The sequence below is a fragment of the Polypterus senegalus genome, chromosome 1 (assembly GCF_016835505.1).
Source record: "Polypterus senegalus isolate Bchr_013 chromosome 1, ASM1683550v1, whole genome shotgun sequence".
NCBI lineage: Eukaryota > Metazoa > Chordata > Cladistia > Polypteriformes > Polypteridae > Polypterus > Polypterus senegalus.
The window spans coordinates 191,408,919-191,422,919 of NC_053154.1; the positions used below are offsets into that span (position 1 = coordinate 191,408,919).

General features: G+C 37.5%; 1 protein-coding gene across 2 annotated transcripts in view; it reads left to right on the forward strand.

Annotated features, from left to right (window-relative positions):
* Positions 1-10,402: 10,402 nt before the first annotated feature.
* Positions 10,403-14,001, forward strand: part of ostn (osteocrin) — a 28,688-nt gene continuing 25,089 nt past the window's right edge. Inside the window, exon 1 of one of the 2 annotated variants that reach the window (XM_039765730.1) lies at positions 10,403-10,506. The gene's annotated coding sequence lies outside the window, so the exon portion shown is untranslated. Of the gene's footprint in view, positions 10,507-10,527; positions 10,628-14,001 lie in introns of those variants that run through there. The other variant, XM_039765739.1, reaches the window with a different exon arrangement.

Here is a 14,001-nt window from a genome sequence, read left to right on the forward strand (position 1 = left end):
TGCACCAATAAGCTGACCAGAGTCTTCACCTTCCTCGTCAATACGTCTCTGACTAAGTCTGTGGTCCCAACATGCTTTAAAAAATCAACTCTTGTCCCACTATCAAAGAATAATAAGCCCTCTTGCCTGAATGTCTACCGCCCAGTTGCACTGACCTCGGTAGTCATGAAGGTTTTTGAGAGACTTGTTAAAGTCTTCATTACAGCATCCATCTCCAGCTCCACAGACTCATTCCAGTTTGCCTTCTGCCCCAATAGATGGAAGGTGCAATATGCCACTTCCTGCATATCACCCTCAACCACATGGACATGAAACATGGGAACTATGTGAGACTGCTGTTCAGTGATTACAGTTCAGCTTTCAATACAATACAATTGTCCCCCATATACTGCTCACCAAACTGAGGGACCTGGGACTGAACAGTCGACTGTGTGCCTGGGTTTTCAACTTTGCAAAAAATCTGAAGTAAACTTTTTTCACGTTGTCATTATGCGGTGCTGTGTGTAGAATTCTGAGGAAAAAAATGAATTTAATCCATTTTGGCATAAGGCTGTAACATAACAAAATGTGGAAAAAGTGATGCACTGTGAATACTTTCCGGATACACTGTATGTGTTCTTCTATGTGCTCTATATGTGCGAATCACTAGTGCTTCTTAAACAGGCTTTCTCTTCATCCGACAGGACACAGAATTCATTACATTCGTGATATAACAATTCTCTGAATAATTTAAGTACTGAGATGTATACTGTACTTGATATAATTTCAGTATTCATATCATTTCAATTAAAGCATGTACTAAACATGGGAACACGGTGGCACAGTGATAGTGACGAACTGGCGCCCCATCCAGAGATTGTTCCTGCCTCACACAAGATGCTTGTTGCGCCGTGCGTGACTTTCAATTAAATAATTTATTGCAGCAGTACTGTCTCTTTCAAACGTACCAACCTCCAATTCCTGTCCTTCCTTTTTCTTTCTCTAAGTACCCAATCGCTACAGAATCAGCTCAGTAATAGACGTTAAGTCATCTGTAAGCTTAGAACACCGATTCTTTAAAACTTTCAAGGAACATTGAAATATCTTCTTAGTACATGTTAAATTATTCTATCCATCTATCCTTCCAGTGTCGCGCCAGCCCTAACAACAATACAGCGCGAGGCAGGAACAATCCCTGAACTAGCTAGCGCTGCGCCACCATGTCTTCACATGTTTACTTATTAAATGATGTTAACATTTTATCTGTATAATGTAATAAACATATGTTGCTGCATTTCATTTTAAAAATGATATTGTCATCATATGTAAATATGCACTTTATAAAGTGGCCCAGGTTGTGCAATATTATAACTGTATCACAAGTTACAGTGAGGTGATTGTACTTATAGTACAAACAGTTCTACAAGGAGTACTTGATGGACTGATTGATTGCGTTTATAGTTCTTGGGATGAAACTGTTTCTGAACTGCGAGGTCAGTACAAGAAAGGCTCTGAAGCGTTTGACGTATGAGTGCAGTTCAAATAGGCAGCATGGCTGAGGCAGCGTGTGCTTGATGCTGTATACCAATATTTCTGTTCCTGATCAGCTGCTCTACAGCTGTGATTCCACACTCAGATACAGTGATATAAATACACCGAGTGGTGCAGTGAGAGTAATATGGATGTTCCACTATGGCAACCCCTAATGGGAGCAGCTGAAAGAAGAAGGTGCAGTGAGAGTAACAATGCTAAAGCAGCTATGGTATTTGGAATAGTTTGGCCATTCCATGGACCATTATAATTTTACAGGTTAATTACAATCAGATGCCTTAAACTAATAAAAAATCTGCAGTTAATTTCAGTTTATTTGATAAAGCCGCGCCAGGGATGTGGATCTAAAAAAGAAAGGGAAACCACACTGGAACAAAAGCACTGCTTTGACACTGGGTACCACCAGTTTGCAAAACCGAACAGAGAACTTGCGTACGCCAAACATTTAGCTGGCGTGAAAATGTGCGTGGCTTTACGCCAAGTTTAGGATTTATACATCGCAATGTGAGCATTGAAACAGGCTTATGCAACATTTTTGTGCATACGCACCGTTTATATATGAGGCCCCTGTTGATTAAGGTTCTTTTCCTGAATTTATATGCTGGGCCCTTGAGCAAAGCCCTTAACCTTCAATTGCTCCAGGGGCGCTGTGCAATGGCTGACTCTGTGCTCTGATCCCAAGGGGTATGTGAAAATGAACAAATTCCTAATATGAGAAATTGTATAAGGCGAAATAAAGAACAAAAAAAAAAACTTCTGGGGTCTCATGTATAAACGATGCATATGCACAGAAATGTTGCGTAAGAACGTTTCCACATTCAAATTGCAATGTATAAAACCTAAACTTGGAGTAAAGCCACGTACATTTCCACGGTACTACATACCCTGTCGTACACAAGTTGTCAGCTCGGTTTTGCAGACTGGCGGCACCCAGCGTCAAAGCAGTGCTACTGCTCCTGTGTAGTTATTTTTTCTTTTCCTGAGACGACTTTATAAATACACTGAAATTAACCTCATATTGTTTATTAGTTTAATGCATCTGGTAATTAACCTGTAACAATATAATGGTCCACAGAATGGTCAAACTATTCCAAATACCATAACTGCTTTAACATTGTTACTCTCACTGCACCTTCTTCTTCTTTCAGCTGCTCCCTTTAAGGGTTGCCACAGCAGACAATCTTTTTCCATATTACTCTCACTGCACCACTCGGAGTAGCTGATCGGAAATTGAATTATCGGTCTACAGCATCAAGCACACGCTGCCTCAGCCATGCTGCCTATTTGAACTGCTTCTCACATGGCAAACGCTTCAAAACCTTTACTGTACGGACCTTGCGGTTCAGAAAGAGTTTCATCCCAAGAGCTCTAAATGCACTCAATCAGTCCATCAAGTGCTCCTTGTAGAACTGTTTGTACTTATACAGTAAGTACAATCACCTCACTGTAAACTTGCACTACAGTTATAATATTGCACAATCTGAGCCACTTTATAAAGAGCGTATTTACATATGATGATGAAATCATTTTAAGATGAAATGCAGCAAAATATGTTTGTTATATTATACAGATAAAATGTTAACTTCATTTAAATAATCTATATTGTTAATAATTAAAGGACATGGTGTTGCTGTGCTAGCAAGGATCTGGCGCTTCGTTCACGGATTGTTCCTGCCTCGCACTGTATGTTTCACTGGGACTAGCGTGAAGGATAGGATAATTAAACATTTACTACAAAGATATTTCAATGTTCCTTAAAAGTTTTGAAGAATCGACGTTATAAGCTTACAGATAGCTTAACGTCTATTACAGAGCTGATTGTGTGGCGATCGGTTACTTGGAGAAAGTAAAGGAAAAACAGGAATTGGAAGTTATTATGTTTGAAAGAGACAGTACTGCAAGGGGCAGGCTTAGGCATGTGCAAACTGTGCACCTGCACAGGGCCACCAAGCCAATATATATTGAATATAAAACAGAAAGAGAAAATAACGACACAGCTAAAAACGCAGCGGCAAATTTCGACAAAAGTTAAACGCTTGTGTCATGAGTACGAGGCGGCTATGCAGTGTCAGCAACAGACGTGGCCATCCGCTGTGCATAAGATACAATATTGACACTGGCGGGCGAAGGGGCCACCGATTCTTTCTCTGCCCAGGGCCGCCCCTGAGTACTGCTGCAATAAATTATTTCATCGACGGTCGCGCACAATCACTGCACCACCGTGAAACCCAAGTTTAATAACATGCTTTAACTCCTATCATCATGAAAATGATATCACATATACATCTCGGTATTTTAGTTATTAGGAGAACTGTTATATCACGAATGTAATGGATTCTGTTTCCTGTCGGAGAGAAAGCCGGTTTAAGAAGCACGTAGTGATTCACACACATAGAGCACATAGAAGAACATATACAAAACAAAGCATTTAACATGCTACTTTAATTACGATGTGATTTGAGAAACTGGTTAATTAAACAATTTTAAGATGAAGTTTATAATGTTCTACTTTAATGACAAAATAAACTATGTGATTAAAGTGGAAATTTCGAGATTGAAGTTGACATTTCGTGCTTTTTCCCCACTGTGTGCCTTTTTTTTCTCTGTACCCTAATAAGCTTACATATGACACTCAGATGGTGGGCTACGACTTGCCTTTTCACGGTGACTTTGATATCTGACAACTTATTTTTTATTTCAGGCTCTGTGCGACTTTGTGAACTTGAACTTTCGAGTTTCTCCGACATGCTATTTCAGTCGATCAGCTTCCTTTTGTTATTTATACCACTGTTTAAACCAACAAATACTACATTTTTCCTTGCCTCCACTTGGTATTCGCTGAAATTCTATTTTCCCTTGTGCTTTTGCCATTGTCTTTTCACAGAACACTGAACTTAATAGCTATTTATATTGATTTGCATATTCAAAGAGGCCTAATTCTGGCAGGAGTTGGGCCGGGACAGTAGGCGCGTGCACAAGCGTTACTTTTCACGCTGACTGGGATTTATGTAGCGGAAGAACGCGGAAGTTGGCGAATGCACAGATTTATGCATCTGGATTTTTCTGTGCGTAAGCACATTTCGGCTTTTGTGCTTACGTCATGTTTTCGTGTTCTACACACGCCGTTATGCATGAGGCCCCTGGATGTTTGTCATTAGGGATGAGTTCACAAGTTAAGTAGCGCATCTCCAACAAGGACAGGTATTACACACTGAAAACAGATGCCATTCATTTTATTATATTCACTTTCTATCTTTTTATTTTTAACTATGCTGGCATGGTCCTTCCTGTCCATATACCAGGTGCCAAATCTGGCCCAGAAACTCAGTAAAGACCCTGATAGCTTTTTGAATGAGATGCTTGGATTCTAAATCCCTGTGTTTTATGTTAATTTGTGACTTCTTTTCATATTCTCCTTCAGTGGAACAAGTACAAAGTCTAAGTGCATCTTTGGCAGTCTTCAGTTGTTGGACCTGCTTTAGGTCACTCCAACCATGTCTTTTTTATGTCTTCATCTTCATTTATCCACTGTACATTTTAGAGTGCAGGCATCCTTTTAAGACCTGACATTTTAGATCAAATTGATCTACATACCAAAAAGGATAGAAATCTACAAATTGATTGTCTCCCTTTCTCTCATACATCCTTGCTCCTAAGGACACATGGACAAACTGTTCACCTCATCCATACGCTGACCCACTGTTAGTGTAGAAAAGGAAAATACCAGTATCTGTCTTCATTTCTTTGTGTCTTCATCTCTCACAGCCCAGAACCAAAGAAATTGGAATAGATTAGAGTAGATAAACTTCATTAATCTCAACAGGAAGTTTTGATTCATACAGCAGCAGAAACATAGCAAACAATATAAACTCATATGACAAATACTACAATCAATCAATAGATACATTTATAAATAACAAGTACACATTGTGCAGAAATAGCAAAATAAATACAACGTATAATGGATCAGGCTTTCATAATAAGTTTGTTCAGAAATTTTGAGTTCATTGAATTCAAATTGCTTCCCCAGGAGACAGTGTGGAACAATACACTGGCTAGCATGGACTGGTAGAATGTTTCCAGCAGCTTGCTGCACACATCAAAAGAACTTAGCCTCCTTAGCAAGTACAGTTTGCTCTGGCCCTTCTTGTACAGCTCCACTGTTTATGTGAACCTTCAGGTACATCCTCCTCCTCTTTATTGATGACTGGTCTCAGAGGCTCTTTTTGCAATTCTCCTCCTCTTCTCACGCCAGCTCTCCCTTATATGCCTCCATGGGTAGAGCACCTCAGTCACACACCACAGAAAGCCCATGAAGCAACTGAGACAGGCCACATCCTCATGTGCAGGAGCGTCTCACACCAATTACCTCACCAACCTCCTGCAGCTGTGTGAGCTTGAACACCCATGGAGACTGAGCCGGCTATTCATTTATTCTTCTTCTTTCGGCTGCTCCCGTTAGGGGTTGCTACAGCGGATCATCTTTTTACATATCTTCCTGTCTTCTGCATCATGCTCTGTTACACCCATCACCTGCATATCCTCCCTCACCACATCCATAAACCTTCTCTTTAACTTCCTTTTCCCAATATGCCCAGCATCTCTCCTCTGTACATGTCCAAACCAATGCAATCTAGCCTCTCTGACTTTGTGTCTGAACCTTCCAACATGAGCTGACCCTCTAATGTACTCATTTCTAATCCTGTCCATCCTCATCATACCCAATGCAAATTTTAGCATCTTTCTGCCACCTCCAGTTGTGTCCTGCTTTCTGGTCAGTGCCACCGTCTCCTACCCATATGACACAGCTGGTCTCACTACTGTCCTGTAGACCTTCCCTTTCATTCTTGCTGTATTATTATCATTAGATGAGATTTACAGAGATCTGAAGATGTCATTGCAAGAGTGAAAAAAGGAAAAAAAAGCAAAGGCAAAAGCAATTCACATTTCTTTTGAAACTGTCCCAATTTGACCTCAAACAAAGAAAGGAATTTTTCATTTACACATAGATAAGCTTGAGTGGAAGTGTTAAAAAATAGCACGCATTATAAATATAACTCAAAAGAGCTGAAAATGATGACAAAGTAAACAAACTCCACCTAGTGGAAACAAAACAACTCGGTGCTGGCTCACATTTTTATTAATGGAAGAAACTCTGTGTAGGTGTGTATGTGTATGCTAGTGAGTATGTTAGGCGGAGTGGTCATTTTTAAAGGTTGTTCTCTTATATTTCTCTAGAAAGGTTTTTTTCTCTGTATCAGGTTTCTTGAGATGATTCCTTACCAGATAAAAGAACTTATGTATACAGTATGTGTCACATTTTCATACATAAGTGCTTTACAAGTGGTAAAAGTTAAACTAACGTCATAAAAGTTATAAAATGAAACAATCTCTAGACTGTTGGTCTTTGATGGTTAAAATGCTTGATAGGAAACTAAAATCTCTAGCTGATGAGGATGCTGGAGAAAATTTAAATTGATATGCATTTAATAGGCACTATATACATGAAAAAATAATATTGCAATAATATGATTAGTCATTTGTAGAAATTTATCAACAAAGACAGCCACAATGGAGGAACTCGAGAAGGATTTGATGTTTCTGTCTTACGCATTTGCAGGATAAATACTATAGCTTTGGGGTATAAATAACAGCTATAGATCTTCAGTAAAGTTTGAGTACACAGCAACAGAGGCAGCTTGCTGCACGCACTGGACATTAATAGGCAGCAGGTAATCAAAGTCTCCCGATCCTGTTTATTGTTTCAACCAAGCGCTTAATTAGAATAGCATTCCTTGCTTAACTACATACCAATTTGCTTGTTGCTGAGCTAACAGGAGGCATGTTGATGTACTGTTCTCTCATTCTCATTACATAGAAACCAGCTAAAATTCAGTCTCTCGATCACAATTTCACCGAGGCCTCTTCTATCTTTGTTTGAATGTAGTGGCTCATCTGAAATAAAATAAATAGTCACTGATTCAATTTCCAGTGGGACAGAGTATCTATTGTGTTGTCTTCAGAATTCTGGGACTTTTCTTCTTGTGTATATATACTGGGTACAAAAAGCAAAAATGACACCAGTTTTCCTGAAACACAACCAATGCTACAGCACATAATACAAGCATGGAAAAAAAATACAGTTAAAAAAAATGAGATAAAATAACAATGGAACCATTGGTAACATGGTAAAAATAATACCATTCCACTGATGAGTAGCTGCATGAGAGCAGATGCAGTATGCATGTGTCTATTTCCCAGCACTGACTATAAAATAAAATTAAGTTGCCTTAATTTGCTTATTTTGTGGATTCCCCATACTTTCCCCATGACCCTGCTCAGGATAAATAAGGTTTAGAAGATGGATAGGTAGATGGATAGCTTTTGTAGTTGGCTGACAAAATAAGAATTTAAACATCGATTTTAAAATGTCAACAGGGGCAAAAATGATTTTGTCAGTAATGCACTTCTGAAAGGAGTTCACCCACCTTCAGAATTTTACTATAAGCCTTACTGTAATAAAAAAAAAAAAACTTGGCTCAAAAACTTGCAGAATGATCTGGAAGGGAAACAGACACATTGGGTGGAGGTACTGAACTGTTATTTGGTTCTTCCTATGTATTCAGTTACAAAAACTCAATTTTTTTGTTCCTCTCTATTTTGACCTAACCATGCTACTTCAAACTAGGAGCAGTACTTCAGATGTGAAACTCGGTGAAATATAAAATGTATTAACTGGCCTTTTCCAGATATTACTCAACCATTAATCATTTATTGAACCATCTCTCCATCTATTTCAGTATTAAAAGGACTGGAGTCTGTAACAGCAACAAGGCATGATGACCACTTGACGAGACACCAGGCCATCACAGGGCATACATAATTCACAATAGTACACAATTAAAAACCCAGAGAGACAGAGAATGCACACACTCCACAAAGACGGTTAGTGGGTTGGCATTTCACATAAGTGCTGTAAAACTGTGAGGCAGCAGTGCAAACCTGTGTGCCACCGTGCAGCTCAAATTCAGAACAAGCTTTATACAATTATTAATTTAACTTCCAATTGTATCTGAGGCAAATGATAAACTCAAAGTGCACATACACTTTACAAAAAGTGCATTGGCAGGTTAATGATTTGGTCAGTTAATTGAACCTTTAGCCTTGTGTTAACACATTGACACCAAAACCTCTTGGTCACAACACCTGCCTGCAGCATTGAAGTACATTGCTGTTCAGGCATGAACCACTCAACAAACAACTGAAGTATGGTGGAATATTTCAAGTGAAATTATTTAAATATAGAGATATGTAAAAAAGGGTGGCGCAGTGGTAGTGCTGCTGCCTCACAGTTAGGAGATCCGAGTTTGCTTCCCGGGTTCTCCCTGTGTTGAGTTTGCATGTTCTCCCCATGTCTGCGTGGGTTTTCTCCGGGCGCTCCGGTTTTATCCCAAAGACATGCAGGTTAGGTGGACTGGCGATTCTAAATTGAATTGTGTGTTTGTGTGTGTCCTGCGGTGGGTTGGCACCCTGCCCAGGATTGGTTCCTGCCTTGTGCCCTGTGTTGGCTGGGATTGGCTCAGGCAGATGGAAATATGTAAATAAATAAATGTATTGTGAAATGCAGTGTAAAATAAATAATAAAATGATTAAATGTGTGTTGATTGTTTACAGTATGTAATTATTTCTTCTTTTATTTATTTCAACATACAATATGCCTAGATTGGACATAGATCTTCAGCCATTAAGTGCCACATTAACAGCACACACTTCAGATGAAGACAACTTGAGAGGATGACAAAGTCATGGCTTCTTAAATTGAAGTAGCCACTTTGTGTAGCAATGCTGGACAAACTTTTCTTGCACTTATATCTGCCGTGGACGTGCACAACCACAACTATGACCATGCTTATGATCCATGAGGCAAACAATGTGCATTGTCAAAGTTAGGATTGCACATATCTGTGGTGGATAAAAGTGCAAGAAAAATTTGTAGCACTGCATTTTAATGACTTGTGGTGGAAATGATTATTTTGTTTTAATGATTAAATAACTTCCCTGTGTTAATGGATTTATTTTTTGATTCTGCTTGTACCATAAGGAAAGTATGTCAACCTGGAGTTTATACCAGTAGAAACACATGCAAGACAGATATTAGGTGATCACATGGCACACTCATGCACACAACCACACTCATGCACACATGCTCAATTTACCAGTTAACCTAACACACACTTTCAGATGTGTGACCTTGGGTAAGTAACTTTACCTTCCAGTGTGTCAGTTTTAGAAATATCGAAACATCTGGACTAATTCAGTCCCTCTCTACTATTGAAAAGTATAAAAAAAATTGTTTTGGTTGTATCAATTTAATTATTTTATAAAGTTTTCATACAATAGTTAGGAGCGCGCTTTCTCAGTTTTGCACTCATTACCTCAGTGGCATTTTGGCAGCAGAAGTGTATTGAGGAATCTTCTAGCCTAAGCTCAGGTAATATCAACTCTCACTACACCTTTAAAAACTTTGTGGCTTCTGTATTCTGCTGCCTTTGATGCTGTTTTAACGCAACCTTTACTCACTTTTCTGAAATATTAGCTTTCTTTGTTATGCAATACAGTCTCTATCGTCTGGCTGAAAAAATAAATAAGTAAACTAATCTAAAAAATGCAATAACCCATAATAGTCTCTCATTCTTCATCCAGCTGTGATCTTCAAAAGCCAGACACTTAATTAGTAGCTAATAACCTTTATTGGCCCACTAAATATTAAAATGTCTGAGGGAGAGAGAGGTTTAAGTTAAGTAGCAATGGAAAATGTTTAGAATGATGTCAGAAAAAGCCCCACACTGATTGGAAGGCTGACATCTAAGGAGAGGCTATAAAAAACCTCAGAGTCAACAAGCGCACCCAACAAAGAGAGGGAAAACTTGAACTTTACGATTGCAGATCTATCCATCCCAGAGCCAGCTCCTGAAGGTAGGTCACAGATACCATGGCTGGATAGCTAAATGCAGGAAATAAAGAAATTGTGAGAAATTATGAGCATGGTCTTTTTAGGTTTGCTTTGAGCTGTGGCAACTACAACGAACTGCAAAAGGTATTTTATTTTTTATCTGAAATCAGCATATGTAAATTAAAATAAATACCTCCTTGTATTTAATTAAATTATAGTAGAAGGCTCATTTTTGATCTAGTCTTTTTTTCACTTAATTCACATTAGGATAAATGTATTCTTATATAAATATATAGTTATTTTCAAATACATTATATGTCTTCTAAAATGCATTTCTAAGTATGCTAGTCAGCTTTAAAAATGTTTTTGCTTGTCATCAATGTTTAAGAATTTTGCATGCTTGTGACTGATAACATTTCAAGGAATACAATTAAACCTATAATGATAAATGATGTGTCCTTCAATTATATAACAATTATACATGTGTATTATTATATAAAAACTGAGTTCAAATCCCTGCATGTTTATTTATATTGAGGTTGCGTGTTCTCTTTGTGCTTGTGCAGATTTTCTCTCATTACTTCAGTGTTTCAGCAAGTGCTTAGATTGAATGGTGACTATGAATTGAATCTGAATGAATGAATGAATGCGGATGAGATGGACAGTCCAGAGTACGTTCTCGCCTTGCCCTCATGCTACCAGAATAGGTGTTGGCCAATTCATAAATCGGATAGAAGCATTTTAACATAAGGACTAACCTAAATGTTAATAGTGCACAAACAGATGTAGGAAGTGGATGGATATAATATAATATAATATAATATAATATAATATAATATAATATAATATAATATAATATAATATAATATAATATATTATAATATAATAGAATATAATAGAATATAATATATAAGTTACATGCATACATTTATACTTAGATTAACTCTAGTTACAGACTACAATAAAACTTAATTATCATTTTAATTTGCTCAATTTGCCTTAATTGCAAAAAATATAAGAACAGTCATTAATGGTCAGCTTTATGTCCAACACTTCAACACTAACAAGTTGACTGCTTCTCATTTGCAAGGCTCTGCAATTTGGAATGTCATATTTTGTAATTAGATATATGTAACAGGCTGCAGTGATCATTTCTCAATTACTTCCTTGCACTACAACAAACAAATATGATCATCTGCTGGGAATTAGAGATTTTTGAAAACCTGCCAATACTATAGCTCAGGAATATATACAGTACATTTTCTTGGAATTTCAAATTAAAAACAAAGGTCAATGAATAATTTCTGGACTTGAGTGACTATTTTTGAAAGAAAAAAAAAACAAAGTAAGAAATGAGACATTTTCATTTGACAGACTGCTGGTACTTCTGCTCACCCCCCCTTCTCCCCAAACAGGAGTCTGCTTCAAGGATATGCAGGACCATGTGTTAAATTGTACAGCTGGGCTCTAGAGTATAATTGATACAAAAAGGTCAGCAGCCGGCTGTTGCACTCTTTTTGAGCCTCACAGCAGGTGAAACAAACACAAACTCTTTGGAAAGCCCACCTGTATGGAAGAATGACCTTTACAGGGGATACACTGTAAGCAACTCAAAAGATTGGAGATACGTGCACTTCTGTCAGCACTGACCGTTAACAACTAGCCATTGTTCGGAATAAGCTAAATGTCACAGAGAGTCAAATCCACACTAAGAATCTTGTGAATAATAGGAATAATATACTGTAGATCAGTAAGTTTTAGCCATGCTTCATCTGAACAAAACATTAAAATAATCTTGCATATATTTTGTGGGTTTCATATGAAAGGTTATGAAATTCTGAGAATCTGCAGGATTTCAGTATTTGGCGGAGTCAGTGGAAAACCTTAGGAGCAAATCAGGCAGAGCATTTGGGGGCTCACTAAAGAATACTCAAAGGAGCCATTCAAAAACAAAAAATGAAAAAAAAAAAAAAAATGAAATAAAAACATATTGGAAAATGTGCAGGGCTAAGAACAAGACCAGAGTCTTTCTACAAATATCTGTGGGATCACCGGAATCCTAGAATCATCTCTGCTATACTTTGGGAGCTATTTTGTGGTGAAGAAATAAAAAAAATCTTCTTTGCATCTCTTATTGGTTATTATTCTTTTATACACAATGTTCAAATGTGATGTCATTAAACATGAACTACGCCCCCAAACCCTGCAATTCCTGTGGATATGAAGTTGTAGATTTTGAACATTGTTAATGTTTACGTTTAGAAATTGAAGGAGCTCCTACTCAGTTGTGCATAATTTAATATGTGAAATTTAGACACATTTTGTGACTGGTAGAAAAACTGAATTTGGCTCAGAATAGGACCAATTATCCCGTAATGTTGTTATAAAACAATTTTGTCTTTAATTTTTGTATGGATTCATTTAGTGTTTATTTCATTCTCTTTATGACTTTTCGGGGGTTTTGGAATATGGACAGTCTACATTTAAAGCGCAATCTATGCTAAAAACAATTGTCAAATTAGTTAAAATATTCAATGCTTTATCAAAATAACACTTTTTTTTTGTGGGTGCTGCCATTTTGGGCTTAGTTCGTGTCCTGTTGCTGGTCACATTGCTATGCACAGAAAGCTTGATTTTGTGATCAGTCTTTTTCCAGAAAAATTAAGACTGTCAGAATATTTTCAGATCTTTTTTGAGGCCATATTTGCTTAGGTACGGGAGCCACCATTTTGATCCCATTGCTGCTATGTTGCCATGCACAGGTGGCCAGAAATACACATTGCGTGACGTAAACACCACGTTGGTATGAAGGTCAGTGGCATGCATTTTGTGGTTATTCTGTATCGTGGATAAAAACTCTACTTGCTGCTGTGTACTTTTTGTTTTCACTGACTGTTGAAAAACTGATCTTGAACTGCTTTACATTAGAGAAATAAAATTAAGCACAAGTCAAATGTCAGTTCTAGGGGAATTACTTATTGAAATATTCTTGTCCATATTTGTATGTGTAGACATTTCTGCATATTGGAGTTACTGGAGTGTTTAACACTACATAGCTGTAGCATCAGGGTAGGATCAGATGGGAATCCATTAGCTTAACATTTCAGCCAAATTAACCATCCTCTTGTCAAATTAAAATTTTTGATTTTAAAAATCACATAATCCCATTCTGGTGGTGGTAAATAAAACAGACACATGCTACACTGAGAAGTCCTCTAACTTCACAAACTCTGCATCTGCAGCCTGTGAAGCTATACTGAGGTCAGTGACCTCATCTGCTTTCTTTAAATTCTACTGGTTTTCCCTGCATGGTTCATCACATATCAAACCATTTTTCATCATCTTTCTTTTTACCATTTAAGTCCAGGTGGTAGCATATTACTATTATAAAGAGGGTCAATATAAATCTAAATATACATTATGCAAATTTGACACACTCATTAACAAAAAATGCTATTTTCCATTTAGTTAAACAGTTGCAATTTTGCAGGATAGTACTTCTAGGGCTGTACGTATCC